Source organism: Schistocerca piceifrons, chromosome 2, assembly GCF_021461385.2.
Source record: "Schistocerca piceifrons isolate TAMUIC-IGC-003096 chromosome 2, iqSchPice1.1, whole genome shotgun sequence".
NCBI lineage: Eukaryota > Metazoa > Arthropoda > Insecta > Orthoptera > Acrididae > Schistocerca > Schistocerca piceifrons.
The window spans coordinates 771,263,567-771,283,552 of record NC_060139.1 but is presented as its reverse complement, the minus strand read 5'-3'; positions in this window follow the sequence as shown (position 1 = coordinate 771,283,552).

The window sequence follows — 19,986 nt, the reverse complement described above, 5'->3', positions numbered from 1 at the left end:
GTCATAGCGCAGCTTGCAATAAAATGCAGCTTGTTTCACTACCACAGCATGAGGCAGTATTTCTTCCCCTGAAGCGCCACTTGGGTTGTCCACTTCGCAATCACTGTTGTTCTCTGTACTACATCAGGCCACAATAGAAATTTCGTCATCGGTCATCGTGCTGTAACGAACATCACTGTCTTTCTGCATCCAGATACTTCTCTATCATCTACACCTGAACAACCAGGAGTGTTTGCTAGTATATCAAGGAATTTAGAGATGAACTCTTCACGAACTTCAGTGGTGGAAACACAACTAGCACGCCATAATGTTTTCCATGACTTCAGAAACGGTAGTTCAGGAAACTGATTCCAGGAATATGCACCCATCGAAATGACATCTTTTATACTTACCGATTTCAATACAGAAATCATACCAACCTTCTCCCTATTCTTCATTTAATTGTGAAGTAAATGCTTACCGGTTCGCAGAAATATATAGCATTGTTGCCTACCGTCGTGGCAGAAAGTTCAACGTATTAATGCGTAAGCTGATGACATCACTGACGCAAGGCACGAATACACGGACCAGAGACGACTAAACACTGTCGTTCCCTACAAGCCTAAGTGAAGCTTTTGTTGACGTGATTACTTTGATGCACAAGTGGGACAGTTGAGACAAGTTATTATTCCGCAATGGAAGACTGACATGACTCAAAATAATAAGTTCTACAAGGGTCAGGCCTCTCGTTTTTACCGAGCGAGGTGGCGCAGTGGTTAGCACACTGGACTCGCATTCGGGAGGACGACGGTTCAATCCCGTCTCTGGCCATCCTGATTTAGGTTTTCCGTGATTTCCCTAAATCGCTTCAGGCAAATGCCGGGATGGTTCCTTTGAAAGGGCACGGCCGATTTCCTTCCCCATCCTTCCCTCACCCGAGCTTGCGCTCCGTCTCTAATGACCTCATTGTCGACGGGACGTTAAACACTAATCTCCTCCTCCTCCTCCTCTCGTTTTTTGGCAGGGAATGAAAGATGAGTAAAAATAAAAAAATAAAAATTTATGAGTGATTGGTTGTTAACTGCCAGTTCTTGTCCCATGCTAAAATACGTTGCACGTCTTCCTGGATTTCGTTACAGTTTTGTGGCGTTGCAAATTCTCTTGCTATAACAGCATTATCGTCGCCTATTACCCTCGCCAAGCTTCTGACGTTATCCACTGCGTCATTTGCATTTAGAATTTTAAGAACGGCAATGGTCCCACAATAATCTCGTTGGGTACGCTCGAGACTACTACCACGTCTGAAAATTCCTTTAGGTTAAGGAGTACATACAGCGTGAGAACTCTTCAACCCAGGCACAAAGTCGGTGATTTTCCTTACACTCGTATTTTCTTCATTAGACGATAGTGGGAAAAGTAATTCCTCAACCTAATGTTTCATCTCGTTTCGTCTTCAGCACTTAAACACTTAGTCAGTTTCCACTGTATCGTGTATTTAACTGTTAAGGTTATCTGTCGATTCTCACATAAATTTTATTGACGACACTGGGCTCGAATTTTTAGTCAGTTTCTATAGTTCTTGAAACTCATCAGTTACCGTAGACAAAGGCTGCGTTTCATCCGTCAAATAACCATTTTCAAATTCGAATTACATTTCGTGAACCAGTTATTGCTGAAGTTATACGAAGCTGGTATACTGTATCAAGAATAGACTGCAAACACTTTGGTTAAATTAGCAGTCTTTGAAGCTCACGGGAAATAAAGTATTTGGTTTCAGGGTCAGGGAGCCAGTAATAGCGCTTTGCCCAAAGCAAGGAACTCTGTCTTGAGCTTCGAATGAAGGTTGTCGTACGCTGGTTGTCGACCAAGTGAGACGTACAAGGTCGAGTGCAGTTAGTCACTGTGTTTTCTGCTGGGATTAAAATTACGTTGACGTAAAATAATACTTAAGAGCGTTTTTACATTGTCAAAGAGCTATCAAGAATTATTACAAAATGGTTTAAAACGTGTTGAATAATTAAATAGCGTCTCCACATGTTTGGCAGTCAGCAGCCAGTGGCGAACAACCGGGTGACGTAATTTTCAAGACGCACAAGAAACCAACGACGTGTTCAGCGAACGCAACTAACAACGATTGAGTGAAGCAGAGGCCATATCTATAGTGGCAATGTACTGTTAATCGACGGCACCGTCAGCGATGTTATTTGATTTTGCAGAGAAGCAAGCGAAAACTGAGCTGACATCGGTTACTATTCGACCACTGTTGCGTTGGGCTTCGAAGCGTTGCCGTTACTACTGTCGTATTTCCATAGAAGGAGCGGATAATCCTTTAACTGGCATTCTGTTAATATCTCTGCTCATAAAAAGTTGTTTTAAATTTTTATCAGGTACTGTGTTAGCTTACTTTGTAACTCCTCAAGATGAGAAATGCAACGTCCAAGTTATTCCATCAAATACGAACAGCCACATATAAAGATAACACATACGTTAGGAAAAAAATCATAAGAGGCACACAGACTAACGGGACGGGGGTCAATTCTAGTGCCCGATTCCACCCGCCTACCTTGACCAGTGACGTCCTGTGTAACGTCATGAGTTTACGATGCGAAGTATGTAAATCGCCTGTTATTAAATGTTATTTGTGATTGACTTAGTAACTGGCGTAACCGTGTTGTTTGTTATAAAAATGTCGCAAATTCAGGGACTGCGGTTAGACAGATACCTGAGAGGACAGCTTCAATTTCTGCAACTGAAACGATTAACAGATGCATTTATAATCTGGATTCTCAAAACTGTTGTTGTTGTTGTTGTTGTTGTTGTTGTTGTGGTCTTCAGTCCTGAGACTGGTTTGATGCAGCTCTCCATGCTACCCTATCCTGTGCAAGTTTCTTCATCTCCCAGTACCTACTGCAACCTACATCCTTCTGAATCTGCTTAGTGTATTCATCTCTTGGTCTCCCTCTACGATTTTTACCCTCCACGCTGCCCTCCAATGATAAATTTGTGATCCCTTGATGCCTCAGAACATGTCCTGCCAACCGGTCCCTTCTTCTCGTCAAGTTGTGCCACAAACTCCTCTTCTCCCCAATTCTATTCAATACCTCCTCATTAGTTATGTGATCTGCCCATCTAATCTTCAGCATTCTTCTACAGCACCACATTTCGAAAGCTTCTATTCTCTTCCTGTCCAAGCTATTTATCGTCCATGTTTCACTTCCATACATGACTACACTCCATACAAATACTTTCTGAAACGACTTCCTGACACTTCAATCTATACTCGATGTTAACAAATTTCTCTTCTTCAGAAACGCTTTCCTGGCCATTGCCAGTCTACATTTTATATCTTCTCTACTTCGACCATCATCAGTTATTTTGCTCCCCAAATAGCAAAACTCCTTTACTACTTTAAGTGTCTCATTTCCTAATCTAATTCCCTCAGCATCACCCGACTTAATTCGACTACATTCCATTATCCTAGTTTTGCTTTTGTTGATGTTCATCTTATACCCTCCTTTCAAGACACTGTCCATTCCGCTCAACTGCTCTTCCAAGTCCTTTGCTGTCTCTGATAGAATTACAATGTCATCGGCGAACCTCAAAGTTTTTATTTCTTCACCATGGCTTTTAATACCTACTCTGAATTTTTCTTTTGTTTCCTTTACTGCGTGCTCAATATACAGATTGAATAAGATCAGGGAGAGCCTACAACCCTGTCTCACTCCCTTCCCAACCACTGCTTCCCTTTCATGCCCCTCCACTCTAATAACTGCCATCTGGTTTCTGTACAAATTGTAAATAGCCTTTCGCTCCCTGTATTTTACCCCTACCACCTTCAGAATTTGAAAGAGAGTATTCCAGTCAACATTGTCAAAAGCTTTCTCTAAGTCTACAAATGCTAGAAACGTAGGTTTGCCTTTCCTTAATCTTTCTTCTAAGATAAGTCGTAGGGTCATTATTGCCTCACGTGTTCCAATATTTCTACGGAATCCAAACTGATCTTCCCCGAGGTTGGCTTCTACCAGTTTTTCCATTCGTCTGTAAAGAATTCCCGTTAGTATTTTGCAGCTGTGACTTATTAAACTTATAGTTCGATAATTTTCACATCTGTCAACACCTGCTTTCTTTGGGATTGGAATTATTTTATTCTTCTTGAAGTCTGAGGGTACTTCGCCTGTCTCATACATCTTGCTCACCAGATGGTAGAGTTTTGTCAGGACTGGCTCTCCCAAGGCCGTCAGTAGTTCTAATGGAATGTTGTCTACTCCTGGGGCCTTGTTTCGGCTCAGGACTTTCAGTGCTCTGTCAAACTCTTCTCGCAGTGTCGTATCTCCCATTTCATCTTCATCTACATTTTCTTCCATTTCTATAATACTGTCCTCAAGTACATCGCCCTTGTATAGACCATCTATATACTCCTTCCACCTTTCTGCTTTCCCTTCTTTGGTTAGGACTGAGTTTCCATCTGAGCTCTTGATATTCATACAAGTGGATCTCTTTTCTCCAAAGGTCTCTCTAATTTTCCTGTACGCAGTATCTATCTTACCCCTAGTGAGATAAGCCTCTACATCCTTACATTTCTCCTCTAGCCATCCCTGCTTATCCATTTTGCACTTCCTGTCGATCTCATTTTTGAGGCGTTTGTATTCCTTTTTGCCTGCTTCATTTACTGCGTTTTTATGTTTCCTTGTTTCATCAGTTAAGTTCAATATTTCCTCTGTTACTCAAGTATTTCTACTAGCCCTCATCTTTTTACCTACTTGAACCTCTGCTGTCTTCACTACTTCATCCCTCAGAGCTACCCATTCTTCTTCTACTGTACTTCTTTCCCCCACTGCTGTCAATTGTTCCATTATGCTCTCCCTGAAACTCTGTACAACGTCTGGTTTAGTCAGTTTATCCAGGTCCCATCTCCTTAAATTCCCACCTTTTGGCAGTTTCTTCAATTTTAATCTGCAGTTCATAACCAATAGATTGTGGTCAGTCCACATCTGCCCCTGGAAATGTCTTACAAATTAAAACCTTGTTCCTAAATCTCTGTCTTACCATTATATAATCTATCTGATACCTTTTAGTATCTCCGGGATTCTTCCATGTATACAACCTTCTTTTATGATTCTTGAACCAAGTGTTAGCTATGATTAAGTTATGCTCTGTGCAAAATTCTAACAGACGGCTTCCTATTTCATTTCTTACCACCAATCCATATTTACCTACTATGTTTCCTTCTCTCCCTTTTCCTACACTCGAATTCCAGTCACCTATGACCATTAAATTTTCGTCTCCCTTCACTATCTGAATAATTTCTTTTATCTCATCATACATTTCATCAATTTCATCATCTGCAGAGCTAGTTGGCATATAAACTTGTATTACTGTAGTAGGCGTGGGCTTCGTGTCTATCTTGGCCACAATAATGCGTTCACTATGCTGTTTGTAGTAGCTTACCCGCACTCCTATTTTTTTATTCATTATTAAACCTACTCCTTTATTACCCCTATTTGATTTTGTATTTATAACCCTGTATTCACCTGACCAAAAATCTTGTTCCTCCTGCCACCGAACCTCACTAATTCCCACTATATCTAACTTTAACCTTTCCATTTCCCTTTTTAAATTTTCTAACCTACCTCTCGATTAAGGGATCTGACATTCCACGCTCCGATCCGTAGGACGCCAGTTTTCTTTCTCCTGATAACAACGTCCTCTTGAGCAGTCCCCGCCCGGAGATCCGAATGGGGGACTTTTTCACCTCCGGAATATTTTACCCAAGAGGACGCCTCATCATTTAACCATACAGTAAAGCTGCATGCCCTCGGGAAAAATTACGGCTGTAGTTTCCCCTTGCTCTCAGCCGTTCGCAGTACCAGCACAGCAAGGCCGTTTTGGTTATTGTTAGAAGGCCAGATTAGTCAATCAGCCAGACTGTTGCCCCTGCAACTACTGAAAAGGCTGCTGCCCCTCTTCAGAAACCACACGTTTGTCTGACCTCTCAACAGATACCCCTCCGTTGTGGTTGCACCTACGGTACGGTTATCTGCATCGCTGAGGCACGCAAACCTCCCCACCAGCGGCAAGGTCCATGGTTCATGGGGGGGGGGGGGGGGGGCCTTAAAACTGTTTGGCTACTTATTTCCATATATGACATGATTTCCGATGGTGAAGTTGGGCAGGAACCTAAGAGCGCAGCTCACAATGCTGTGGGTGAAACCATCTGCAATGATGTTTATATCATGGTTCTCACAAATATTTGATTGTTTTTTCCAAATATGGCACGATTTCGGAGGGTGAGGTTAGGAGGGAACCTAAGACGGCAGCTGTATAGGTCCCACGGTTCGTTACTTTTGGCGACTTTTCATTAAGTGTATATTCAGGTAACTTCAAGGAATTATTTTGTTGATTCTTGTCTCTGTGCTTGAGCTGTATAGCGTATTTTACGGACTACAAGACACTACGGGCTATTAGACGCACCTCAACTTTTAGGCTTTTTTTTTTTTTTAAATAACATAAGTCCCTGAAAATCGTCATCTGAACTTTCTTCTTTCCCTCTTCGTTTTCGTTCTGATCGTTGTCCTCATCATATATGAGTTGCTCTTCACTGACATCAAGAGCGTTACTTATGCCGCACTTCTTGAAAGATTTAACAATAATGTAGCCATTCACTCTAGACCACGACTGTTTTATCCACTGACACACTTGTTTGACTGAAGGTCGCGTTAAATCTCCCTTGTGAATTGATGTTGGGCTTCATCTGTCATCCATTTGTTCCATTCCTCTCTCATATACACTTTAAGTGATTTATTTACCGAGACATCAAGAGGTTGTAATTGTGAAGTAAGTCTTCCTGGAATAACAGCAAACTCTGTACGTCGTCACTATCTCGATTTATCTTTCGCAGAATTTTTCCAGCCACTACCATACTGATCCAGGATAAGAAGAGATCGCATTTTTAGTAAAGCACCTTTCCTTCTCTCCCACACTCTATTAATCCATAATTTCATACAAGCCTCGTCCATCCAGTCCTTGTCCTGTACGTGAGCAACAACACCAGGCGGTATTTCAGAAGGTTCTGACATTGTATAGTGCTTGAAAATGATCATTGGATTAAGCTTAGCATCGTCAGCACAGCGTGAGGGGACAACAGTGTAGTGCATTTTTTCATGTCCACTTGTTTTTATAGTTACAGTTTTAGCACCATTCATGGCGACAGCTCTGTTACTCGGGACATCAAATGTCAGAGGAGTTTCCTCCATATTCGATATTTGGTTTAGTTCCACAGTGGTTTTGTTTCGATGTTGTATAATAAAGAAATGGAAACATTATATTTTCTCTTCATACTTACGTGGTACTTTCTGAGATATTTTGTTTTTGGTTCGCATGCTAAGTCCATGACGCTTCATAAACCTGTAGCACCAACCAACTCCACCCTTAAAGACTGTTAAGTTCCATTGTAACATCATCCGAATACCCCTACGGTGCCTTAAGAACCGTTCTTTCTCTCTCACTGATATTAAAAGTACGTAGTATTATGTGTGGCGCTTGTACGAATCCTTGTTAAAAGCGAGGAACACATTCGAGCGATTCTAGACAGCATAAGGAGATTAATAATGCCATATACAGAGTAGTAGCTGCAAGTTACGTAAAAACGATCTGGGGACTAAAATCACGAAGTTTTCAATCTAGATATCCAACACAGAATGAATGAATGAGCCAGTGTAAATTTTCTCGCTTCTTCTTTCACGAATGGTTTTGTTGTATCGATACACACATGCCGAATTGTAGTTGACAATGGGTGAAGAAATGACGTCAGAACACATTTCCTCGGAAACAACACTTAGGATTGTCATACCTCTATATAAGGAAGGACTCTGGGAGCTTTGGACAGAGTTTCAGAGACAGGTCGCTGCGAGTAGACACGACGCTACAGAAGACGAACGTATTTGGACTGCGCCACTGCCATATACAAGTGGCTGGGAGCTAAAATGCCCCGGGCATGGCGGAGTCGAAGCCTTTTGCGAACTACATACAGGTATGCAGTGGTGTCCGAGCACCTATAAGTTCCCAAAGACTAGCAGTAAACTTTCACTTAGTGCTCTCGTTTTTTCGGTGCCTTACAGTTATCTGAGTAGGAGACACTGCCGCCGCCGTGTACAGGTCGCTGGAAGCGCCGAAGCTGCGGGTGTCGTGGGGTAGACGCCGTTTGCGAACCACACGAAAGTACACCGCAATGTCTGACAACTTACGGTGTTGCAAGACTCAAGACACGTGGAGACGGCAGTGTAACAATCTGACTGAGCTGTACCTGATCAGAATAGAAGATCGCATGGACGCTGTGGTTAAAATATTTATGCACCTGTAATAAAATAAAATAAAACGAATCGAAACGAAACTGAAATAAGTAAAATGATTGCCTTCTAACTGCTACAGTGGTAGACATATGGAATGTGTTGTCACAGTGGTAGACATATGGAAGATAAATTGGTCTCAGGTTCATAATTTTTGCCATAGACGCAAAAGTAATTCCTCTCATCCTTTTAAATTCAAGGAGCCCCCACAAAAAATTAAGCTGAAATATGAAAACTGCATTTGTTTTGTATGCAATACCGTTAAACGAATAGGAAATATACAATGTTGAGGCTGATAATTTTTACTAGTGGAGCAAAATTTTTACTAGCGGAGCAAAAATAATTGCCCCCAGTTAATAATTGCTCCAAGTTAACACAGCCCATACAGAGGAATCGATTTCTTATTAGTGACATTTGTGTCACTAATTACTTCTCGCACTGAACATTTCCCTTAAGGGTATCAAACCTATACGTTGCTCAGTAAAATGTTGTCTATAAACAAGCGCTTAGGATTCTCGCTTACATCTGTCTCACATGTAGAGCACATGCCTTCGCCTGCAACTCTTTGTACACGCTGGCCCCATAGTAACCTGTTGTCCAATGTGCTACCGAGAAGATGCACTTCGGCTTCATCCCAATAAACTATCGCAGCCGGTCGCTGTGGCCGAGCGGCTCTAGGACACTTCAGTCTGAAACCACGTGACCACTATGGTCGCAGGTTCGAATGCTGCCTCGGGCTTGGATGTGTGTGATGTCCTTAGGTTAGTTAGGTTTAAGTAGTTCTAAGTTCTAGGGGACTGATGACCTCAGCTGTTAAGTCCCATAGTGCTCAGAGCCAAACTATCGCAAACACTGTGCATGGAACTCAACATAAATACCAAAACTGTTTAACATTTTATGCGGATGGGAACAGGCAAATGTCAAAACTTTGAACATTTTATGCGGATGGGAACAGGCAAATGTCAAAACTTTGAACATTTTATGCGGATGGGAACAGGCAAATGTCAAAACTTTGAACATTTTATGCGGATGGGAACAGGCAAATGTCAAAACTTTGAACATTTTGTGCGGATGGGAACAGGCGTGCGATGGCGGGGCGGGAGGGACACAGTGTTAGCTAGTGTGTGAATCCCCACACTCATGTTCGTCGCATCGGTGCACTGCTGCTGCCAGTTGAATCCAATGTTTCCAGTTAGAGATAGGTTTCCCGCAGCTTTGAATATATGGCCATTTTTAGGATTGTAGAGAATTTTCAATCAAATACAGGGCATTTTTATATTAATTTCAAATAAAAGATGCACCTGAATTCTGGAGGCAGTATTTCGGAGACAAAAATGCGTCTTACGGTCAGTAAAATACGATCATTTATAGTTGCCGCAGTTTCATAATATTACGAGATTACTATAAGTGATATCGAAGACGACTTCAAAGGTCGTCTGTGGTACTTTCACTTACTCGGCTAAGCTATAATGACGTTTTATTTCAGGCATATATATTGCATTTTTTTCTGTTGTTACTTCATTTGCGTTACCTCAGTTTCTTCGCAATATATCTGGTGGCTCTGTAATTAATCACGTGAACTGTTACGGTATATTATCGTATGCATGTGTATTACGTTTTTTTTCTTGATACGTTCGTTTGTTTATGATAAACCTCGGTACCTTCGGATATTGCCTCTATGTAGTGCCTTTGAATTAAGTATTAGGTCACTGATACAAGCTGGGAATCGGACCCTAGAAATTATCCTAGCATGGACGTTGAAAATCTTCCCGGTTGCTTGTCCTTGGGAAATCTGATACAAGTAACACAGTTAATTCTACTCAGTGAGTAATTCCTTCCTGCTGGAGTTTACTCCTCCCGTCTCTGTAAGAGGTGCTGAGGTTATTTCACTGTGACATTGACCTGTACTTGAAAATAACAAAGATTAGAAATTGACCAGTTGTGTAGTATTAAAAAGTATTAGGCAAAGTTCATCATTTTAGGAAGAATGATTCCATTCAATAAATTCACGATGACTTTTCCCGTACATACAAAGGAAGAAAAATCAAACCACAAGGTTTTTTTCTGAAATGGAAACAGGTTTGCGGAACTTTTTCGTTTCTCTTGCTCTCGTAAAATGTAAATGTCGTGTGAATAGGGCCTCCCGTCGGCTAGACCTTTCGCCGGGTGCCAGTCTTCCTATTTGACGCCACTTCGGCGACTTGCAACTCGATGGGGATGAAACGATGATGATCAGGACAACACAACACCAGTCCCTGAGCGGAGAAAATCTCCGACGCAGAATTTGTTCGGGGCGGACGTTCGATGACACCCACTCAGGTTCTTCGTTGATCTGTTCACTCAGTTTTTTTTATTACGGAGGGTAACTAACCCTCTGACCAAAGACGCTGAGCTACCGTGCCGGCATTACCACTCAGCTCCCGGGGGCGGACTCTTGCTCTCCTGATAGAGATGCTTCACGGTCTGGTAAGAAGGGTTCAACGTCTCTTCGATGACGCAGCCGTATCAGACAACGGGAATTCTAAATCTGAAAAGCCAGATGGGTATGCAAATCTCGTTTCTCCTAACAGTGTGTGTATTTAGCTGATGATATGTCTATATTCCGGTTTCCTGTGAATGTGAAATGCCAATTATAGAACGTTACCGTTTAGCCACAAAGAATCACAAATAATTTAGAAGCTATGAAAAAAGTGCTATGGATTATTTTTCCACAAAAATAAAAATTACCTGCTTTACCTCTAGCCAACTGGCCCTTGCAGCTGTCGTCAGTAGCAGAAGATATGCTTTTGGGACAGGCGTATGAGCACAACATCCACTGCCAGCATCTATTGTGGACAATGTTAAGCTGATATTGACAGATTCCTTAAATCTAGAGCTGTAGAGCAAATTTCATCATGGAATAAATCAAAAACCATATCTAAAGTCTCTATTGAGTTACCTCAACTATGGTGGATAAGATTTGTTTTTTGAGTTAGAAAGCAATAAAGTCTGGTGTCTGTGATTTAGTTTTCTGTTTTAATGGAAAAGTATTAAAGAAGGCTAATGCATCTAAGTAGTTTTATGTTTTAACAAAGGGGTTGAAAGGCGGCAGTTCATATGATTTGGTGATTTTATTGAGTCCTGTAGAGTGTCTTTTCTCAGTCTGCTTTTTTTAAAAATATTCTTGCATGGCAGGGGTAAGATCACGCTGGGAACCGAGATGGACTGTATTTCATTTTCATTAGGCTCAACATGCACATATAAAAAACTGTCCTAAACGTGGAAGATTGCTGGCTTGAATGAATGTGGGTGCAGTTTTAAATGTATGCAACTGGGTGAATTCAAGTGGACTTTCTTCGTTTACTTTCGCAGCATAGGGCCTAGAAACGGCAAGGGAGTTCAAATTTCAAAGGTGGTTAGAAACGCAACTCAGGCGGAATGTCGGAGCCTCATACGTGCGGATTTTCGAAAGGGCACCCTCTCGATTGGCTCTTCCGGAAACACACGCGAGGGATGCGTTAGTTCAGATTTTAGGCTTTTAACTGACGGAAAATTTTGTCAGTGAGTAAAAAGGCTTCGTCTCTATCTTCTGATTCCGGGAGATGCTTGGTACCACTAAAGAATTCACCTTGCTGATTAGTCAGTTTTCCCCCTCCAGGTTTTGTCGGCGTTTGTGCTCGGTGGCGAGGCACACCAGTTGTGGGACAGAAGTTAGCGAGTCGCGGTAGGGTCGAGTCGCAAACGAGTCGCTCTGCTTTCTGTCGCACTTAGTCGGTGGTTTTGGACGAGAATTACCGCAGATTTTTCAGGTTAGGAATTTCCTGTAGCTTTAAATTCATTTGACTGAGTGATAATTTTGCTGTCATTCAACTAAATTCAGATGGGACAGAACTTATTCTTTACCTGGTCACGATTCACTTCATATATCGTGGTTCTCATTACGTTTTGTATTTTCTTTCTAATGCGAGGCACAAACAAGTTTCGCCACCTTAAAGTTGGCTGGGAAATGGTGAATATTACCTTCGGCAATTCTGTGAATGTCTGAGACTTCACGTGTGAGCGTACGTGCACCCATGTTTCACCCCTGACCTAGCGTCATCCTCGCTGATTAATAATGATTATCACAGCTTCCTCTTACGGAAGCATAGCCTTAGGACTTGATATGCGTTCCACGTTTAACGCAGTTCAGAAGTATGCTCAAATTTGTAAATAAATATCCTCTAAAATTCAATTTAGTTGGTAAATTTTTCCCCAATGTGAATATCAGCACACCATCTTTGCTCCTGTCATCACTGACGTCATGTACGCTGTGAGCGAAAATTACTGGGAACACTGATCAGTCGATCTGAAGTCTGGTGGTTGGATTTCCATTGCGCGTTTCCTTTACCATAGAAACTAGGGCCAGGTTTCAGTTCATATACACTGAAGCGCCAAAGAAACTGATATAGGCATGCGTATTCAAATACAGAGATACGTAAACAGCTAGAATGCGGTACTGCAGTCGGAAACGTATAATAAGACAACAAGTGTCTGGCGCAGTTGTTAGATCGGTTACTGCTGCTACAATGTCAGGTTATAAAGATTTAAGTGAGTCTGAACGTGATGTTATAGCCGGCGAACGAGCGATGGGACACAGTATCTCCAAGGTGGAGATGAAGCGAGTATTTTACGGTACGACCGTTTCACGAGTGAGCTGTTGATAGAAATCGGGTAAAAAATCAAATCTCCGACATCGGGCGGCAGGAAAAAACTGCTGGAACGGGACCAACGACGACAGAAGAGAATCGTTCAACGTGACACAAGCGCAACCCTTCCGCACACTGCTGCAGATTTCAATGCTGTCAGCGTGCGAACCATTCAACGATACATCATTGATAGTGGCTTTCGGAGCCGAAGGCCCACTCGTGTACCCTTGATGACTGCACGACACACAGCTTTACACCTCGCCTGGGCCCGTCAACACAGACATTGGACTGTGGATGACTGGAAACATGTTGCCTGGTCGGACGAGCCTCGTTTCAAATATATCGAGCGTATGGACGTATACGGGTATGGAGACAACTTCACAAATCCATGGACCCTGCAAGTCAGCAGGGGACTGTTCAAGTTGGTGAGGGCTCTATAATGGTGTAGGTCATGTGCAGCTGAAGTGATATGGGACAACTGATACGTTAGATAGAACTCTGACAGGCGACACGTACAGTCTTAGACAATAAAAGTGACCGCCGGCCGGCCGCCACAGAGACTAAGTCCGAGTCATTCACTTAAGGTGGCCAATAAAACTGACCGCCCCTGACAACTCTAAGTCCGGCAATCTGCACAATCTGGCAACACTGTAAGATGCGGAAGTGTCAGGAGGAAGTGTTACCTACTTCCGAGAGGTTGTTGGACTACGTGAGCCCGTGGTCTAGTGGCAAGCGTCGTGCGTTCTAAAGTTATAGTCGCCTGTTCGTGTCCAACTGTACTTTCTTTTTTTTTTTTGCCACAATCCGTCTAAAGTTATGAGTCTGACTGAACATCGAAGATAATTCGCTTAATATTCTACCCACCAGCAATAACAAGTATTCCAGAAACAATTCCGCACGACAGCTCGTGGCTGCGTCGGGATCATAACAGCTTACGCTCGAGCGTTTCCTCGCGCTGCAGCGGCTGCCGGCCACCAGCCAGACGCCACCCGCCGCCTGAAATCCGGCGCCGCCCAGGTGAACGCGTCGCGACGCTGTCAGTGTGTGTCTCAACTGTCATTTTCGAATTTGAAGTTCTAGTTATTATCTGGCAGTTAAGCAATGGATTTTGCAAACTTGAAAATCATGAACTACAGTTAAGCATTGTAATATTGAGGCGCAAGTGGAAATAGGTGCAACATCTGCAACAAAACGTTTACTTTTGGTATAACAGAGGGGTGAATACAGAGGAGGCAACTAGGAAGATTTGAATTGTGTGTGGAGCGAGTGCTTTTGGGAAAAATACGCCAGAAAAAGATAGTCTTGTTTCAACAAAGATCGTTCTGGCATGAATGATTTTCCACATTAAGGAAGTCTCGACTACTGATATATGTGATAGATTACCATTATACCATCATGCGACATTTGTATTCAACAGGCAAAGTTCAGAAGTCTAGTGTAGGAGTACTACATGCTCTAATTCGAAACTAAAAAAATCAACGGAGTGACTATTATTGAACGCCATCAGGTCGCTCATTGAGCATTCGTATGCAGTACTGTTGCTGGTGACATGTTATGATGTCTCTATCGTTAACTTCCTAAGAAGAAATGAAAGGCTGAGCCCCTCCAAAAGACATAAACTCGAGCAAAGAGTAGTGTGAACATAATATTTTAAATCTGATAGCTCCAGAAGAGTGTTTTCGGCTACGAATTCTGCCCCAAGGGCTGTGTGCAACACAGCTGGAATTTGTTGCCAACAACTGAGACACCTTTCGGTCTCAGTGTAAGAAAATCGAGCAACACAACTACATCACATGTGCTACTGCATGATAACGCACTTGTTGATTTGAGAAACAAAACTATCCAGGAGATTGAAATTAAAGTCGTCTCTCAGGCACTTGTATTGATAGAGAAATCCTCTCTCAAGCACTTGTCCCTCTCGTCATATATTCGTAAAGTTTTATCTTTCCCGCTCTGGATCGATCAACCGTCAACGCAATTCATTTCTACACGAAAATACTCTTAAAACTACTCTGGTATAATGATATCGTTGGAACCAGTAGGTTTCTACTGGATTAGAATTTGTAAACAACTTTAGCATTGTCAGATCGTTTTAGATATCGTGAAAGAAAATTCTTTTGCTGATTAATTTCTCTTTGATGATTACTGTTGCGTTTAGTAAACTAATGGAAATTCCAATTAAAATATTCACTGTACTAATACAAATTAAATTCAGCTTACTACAGAAACATCACGACGGCAGACTATCTTAATAAAGCATTAAGTATCTGTAAGACGATTGAGCCTATTTTAACACGAGTTAGTAGGAGATTACCGACTTTTGACTTCGAAAAGATCTGTATTTTCTTCATTTCCTGTATCATTCGCAATTATTATGAAAATGTGGCAATTCATAGATAAAATTATGTATTCACAACAACAAAAAATATGTCGTCATTATGAATTTGGCAGTACCGTAAGGTTTTCGCTCTGACACTAAGGGTTACTGAAAGTAGCGAGGCGCATTTTGCTCGAGCGTTGTCTTACGATTCCCTTATTGCGTTTGTATCTGCCTGCTTGTAGCTCTGCTACAAAAGAATTAAAAATCTGGCTTTCAGCGAGTCTCGAAAGGCGAACGAAAGCAGCTTGCACCTGGTAGCCAATCATGTTTCTTGGGAACAGGCTACTTCCTAAAGTGGGAAGACATTCTTTTGTGGTTGAAGTGTTGGCAAATGTCAGTCAGACGTGTGCCGTTGGTCTAAGCGTTTCGGTGTGTTGAATTTGTACCAATGATTTTTCTACAGGTTTTTTCTGTCCCAAATAGAGAGTTGAAGTCTCCCATTAGTATTTTCACGTCATCTTGGTGAATTTTGCTCACAGTATTTTCGAGTGTATATCTTTTATAGGGGCTCTGAATGAGCATAGTCATAAGTCGATTGTTGATGGATGCGATTTCTTTCACAGAGTTGATGATAGATCTGTGTTCGAGAAATGCATTGCCGAAGATTGGTACCCCTTTCGCTACCTTATGTTGTATTTTGCTCTTGAAGATGCCACGGTTTCCGTAATGCAAGTTTTAATTGTCAATTAATCGTGGTTCTTGAAGAGCAAGGATGATAATTTTATGGCGGACGATTTCTTTTGTGAGATTATTGAGGTTTCTTGTTTGGATCAATGTATCGATGTTTAGTTTTCAAATGAATGTTTTCTGCTTGTAGGGAAATTTACCAGAGATATTCGATATTCTCTGCCGTGCTAACCCAGAGTCCGAAAATCCAACTGCCGCCTATCGGTGGCCAGGTTGTGTACCACCTGGGGTAAAGTTACCTTTGCTTGCACAGTTCATGTTTTCTTGTGTTTCACTGGTTTGGCCTGGGTGATACCAGGACCGGACAGGACCAGAGGGTGTTGAAGCCTTTGGAAGCAAATATTTTCAGCCAAGCTCATTGAGCTAACAGACGGTGACCAGAGTAGCGGTGATTTTCACTCCGATGTGTCTGGATTTTTGGTTCAACGCATTGAGTAGCCGTTCCGGATTGTGTTAGTATTTGGTTCACCCCAAGTATTTGATTTCCTCGGTACCACCCATGTGGGGGAGGGTTTCCCCTATCGGCCACACGGGATTATTATTATTATTATTGTCATTATGTCATCAGCAAATCTGATATGGAGTATCTTCCCAACACTGAAATAGATGTGTATTGTTCCATTCAATATTTCCATCAGATAAATATGGGTTATAATTACGATATATTGCTGCTAGTCGACATATTTCTCACTTTCTCTTAGACAGTTGCTAGCTGTTACTCCATCATAGGAATTTATGTGCGCAGCATTGTTGCAATACAGACGTTTAAATTATCCGATTTCTGTACTTTCATTTCGATACAAGATCGTCCTAATCGGATTCAGGCAGTCAGTCTTAATGTGGATATCCGACTACGACTCTCATCATATGATAGACTGGGTGAACCACATTCTTAATCGGACTGTTGAATCCAGATCACTTATCTATGACAGGGAATGAATTCTTAAACAGTGTGGAAAATAATAATCCAATATGCTTATTACAAATACGTTATTTAAATATAAATATATGAACTAACGAGATAACAGTTTATTTACAGGAGCAGAGACCCATCCATCATGGCAGGGCAGTGCGAGATTGGTTTCAGGGCCAAGAGAGAATAAAGCTGTTGCCGTTTGTTCCACGATCACCGAACATCAACCAGATAGAGAATATGTGGGCAGAGGTAACAAGGTCATTGCCATGTGTCCCTACAAATGCAAGCGACCTTTGGACGAATATAGAAAACGTATGGTGGGAAGTAAACCATCACGCTACACTGTCGACGACTTAATGAAATCAATTCCCCTACGCCCTCGAGAAATATTACGTCATGATCGTGGGTGGGTTGGTTACTAAAAGTATACCCGTCCACAAAGCCCATGTGGACAATTATCTGATAGTCGGTCAAGCTTTGCTTTGTCGCAGCTCTTTAGCATACAACAAGTCCATTTACTTCAGTCACCTCCTTACAATTCTTGCAATGCAAGGTAATTGAAAAATCTCATCCACTCGACGCCAACTGAGGAACTGACTGGTGCATGTGTTGTTCAACACACAGTAGTTGTCACCCTCACTGGAATCAATGACTGTTTGCGTGTGTGTGTGTGTGTGTGTGTGTGTGTGTGTGTGTGTGTGTGTGTGTTAACGCACAATCTGAATCAATACTATTAACATTAGAGAGACAACCAACAATAAATATTGCATAAAATATGACTGTAAAGTATTTTAATGCGATGGGAAGTTACAAACTGAATTTTTACCCATCCCACGTTCTTGCGTATTACGTTAAGTAAGATGTTTTAACTCCATAGTATCGCTAGCAGAGACAGTGCGCTCTTGTTGTCGAGGCTCGCGACAAGTGCAGCGAATAGCAGTGCCCAATGCCGCCGCGATTTGTTTATGTTGGCTGAGCGTGGACACTGCAGCTGACGCTTCGCCCTAAACAGAAAGAAATCACCTTTGCTCTGACTGCAGTGAGCGGATATCACTGCCTGCGTATTCTTATAGTAACCAACGTGAGACTCTCCTCACAGGTACCGTGGAGCAATTGCAACGGGTATCATGTCATTAGTCATCAGAATATTAACCAGTGATGAAATGTCCACTCTATTTGGATCCCAAGAAAATACGAATCTTCTCACAAAGGAATGTGAGGTGATATCAAAATTTATCCAACATACAAAAATTAATTGCAGGCCTTTCATGTATCCAGTAATAGCACACAAGGAAATATTATGTCTTGGAAGCGTATATTTCATTTCCTCTTCTCATATTAACGCCTTTGTTTTAATATGAGCCGGCCGCGGTGGCCGAGCGGTTCTAGGTGTGGAGTCCGGAACCGCGCAACTGCTACGGTCGCAGGTTCGAATCCTGCCTCGGGCATGGATGTGTGTGCTGTTCTTAGGTTAGTAAGGTTGAAGTAGTTCTAAGTTCTAGGGGACTAATGACCTCAGCTGTTAAGTCCCATAGTGCTCAGAGCCATTTGAACCATTTTTTAATATGAAGTGAGAAAATAAACACGAAAAACTAAAGTTCCTGAGAAGCATATAAGTCATTTCCTCTTCTCATATCACAACTTTTGTTTTAGTATGAAGTAAAAAAATAAACAGTTTAGAGTTCTGAAGCATAATATGACACAAGATTCTTATCGTAGGCGCTATCGGAAACGCCAAAAGCGGGGAGCTGTCCATTCTTTTGTCCAACAGTCTGTTTCCTTTCATGTATTACTCCCGCTAGGAGATTCTTATTTAAGGACTTGTGGGCATCAAGTTCTTCAGCAGAACAAGCCTTATGTTTTTGTGCTAATTACGGTATGGAAAAAAAGACAACAAAGACGAGTTCCGCTAGAGCAGTGAGGATATTTGCAGATGTGTTATTCAGCAATGACTGCCAGCTGCCACAACACTTCACAGAATCCTTGCTGCAGGCAACACAACTGTGCGTGCACTTCAGACTTCATTCAGTGAGACGTCAGGAGATTGATGAAAACGTCAAATTAACGACGCTTTCCGAGTCGTATTCAATCCAGAATGAGGTGTTATTAAGGTAGCTGAGCGTTCTAGCAATTACACTTTTATGATTCCCATATGAGTATTTCGATAGCCAAAAGAACCCGTTAGTGTGAAACTATCGGGAACTGCATTAATATCAAACTGCGAAAACTTGAGACAATACGTGGACTCTTCTCTTCGCTGGGTGACCTATTACTGTTATTTAGCATTCTCTCCGTCCTAGTCGTATTGCAAATGGAACTTCAGAGGCGCTTTCCGCTATTCTTGACAAACATCAGCAACCTGTAATCACTGAGAGTCACAACTGCGTGATGATAATGGTTCAGGTTGTCAGTAGTTGTGGTGGTGTTATGCTGTCAAACTGCTTACAGCAACGTTCATGGTGGCGCACATAATTTAGCGCTGACTACCTACTTAGGTAAAGATAGTGTTGTGGCGTCATCGCTTGTCTTTATTTGGCCTCAGCTTGAGTAATCCGATTCAACGAACATAGTACTCCAATCGCGGGCTCCTAATACAGTATGACTGCAGAGATTATCGTGCGAGTATTACATTAATTCTGCAATGAAATGCTTAACAAATCTTACCCTCAGCTATGCAGCTGGAATGACTCATTACACAGGTACTCCATGTTGCACTTGGTTAAGGGATCACTTCGCTGCAATCCTGTTTGTACTGTTCGTAATTACTCGTATACTTCAGAAATGGTTCAAAGGGCTCTGAGCACTATGGGACTTAACTTCTGAGGTTATCAGTCCGCTAGAACTTAGAACTACTTAAATCTAACTAGCCTAAGGACCTCAGACACATCCATGTCCGAGACAGGATTCGAACCTGCGACCGTAGCGGTCGCGCGGTTCCCGACTGTAGCGCCTGGAACCGCTCGGCCACCCCGGCCTGCATATTTGTATACTGACCATTCGTTATTTGACTAAATA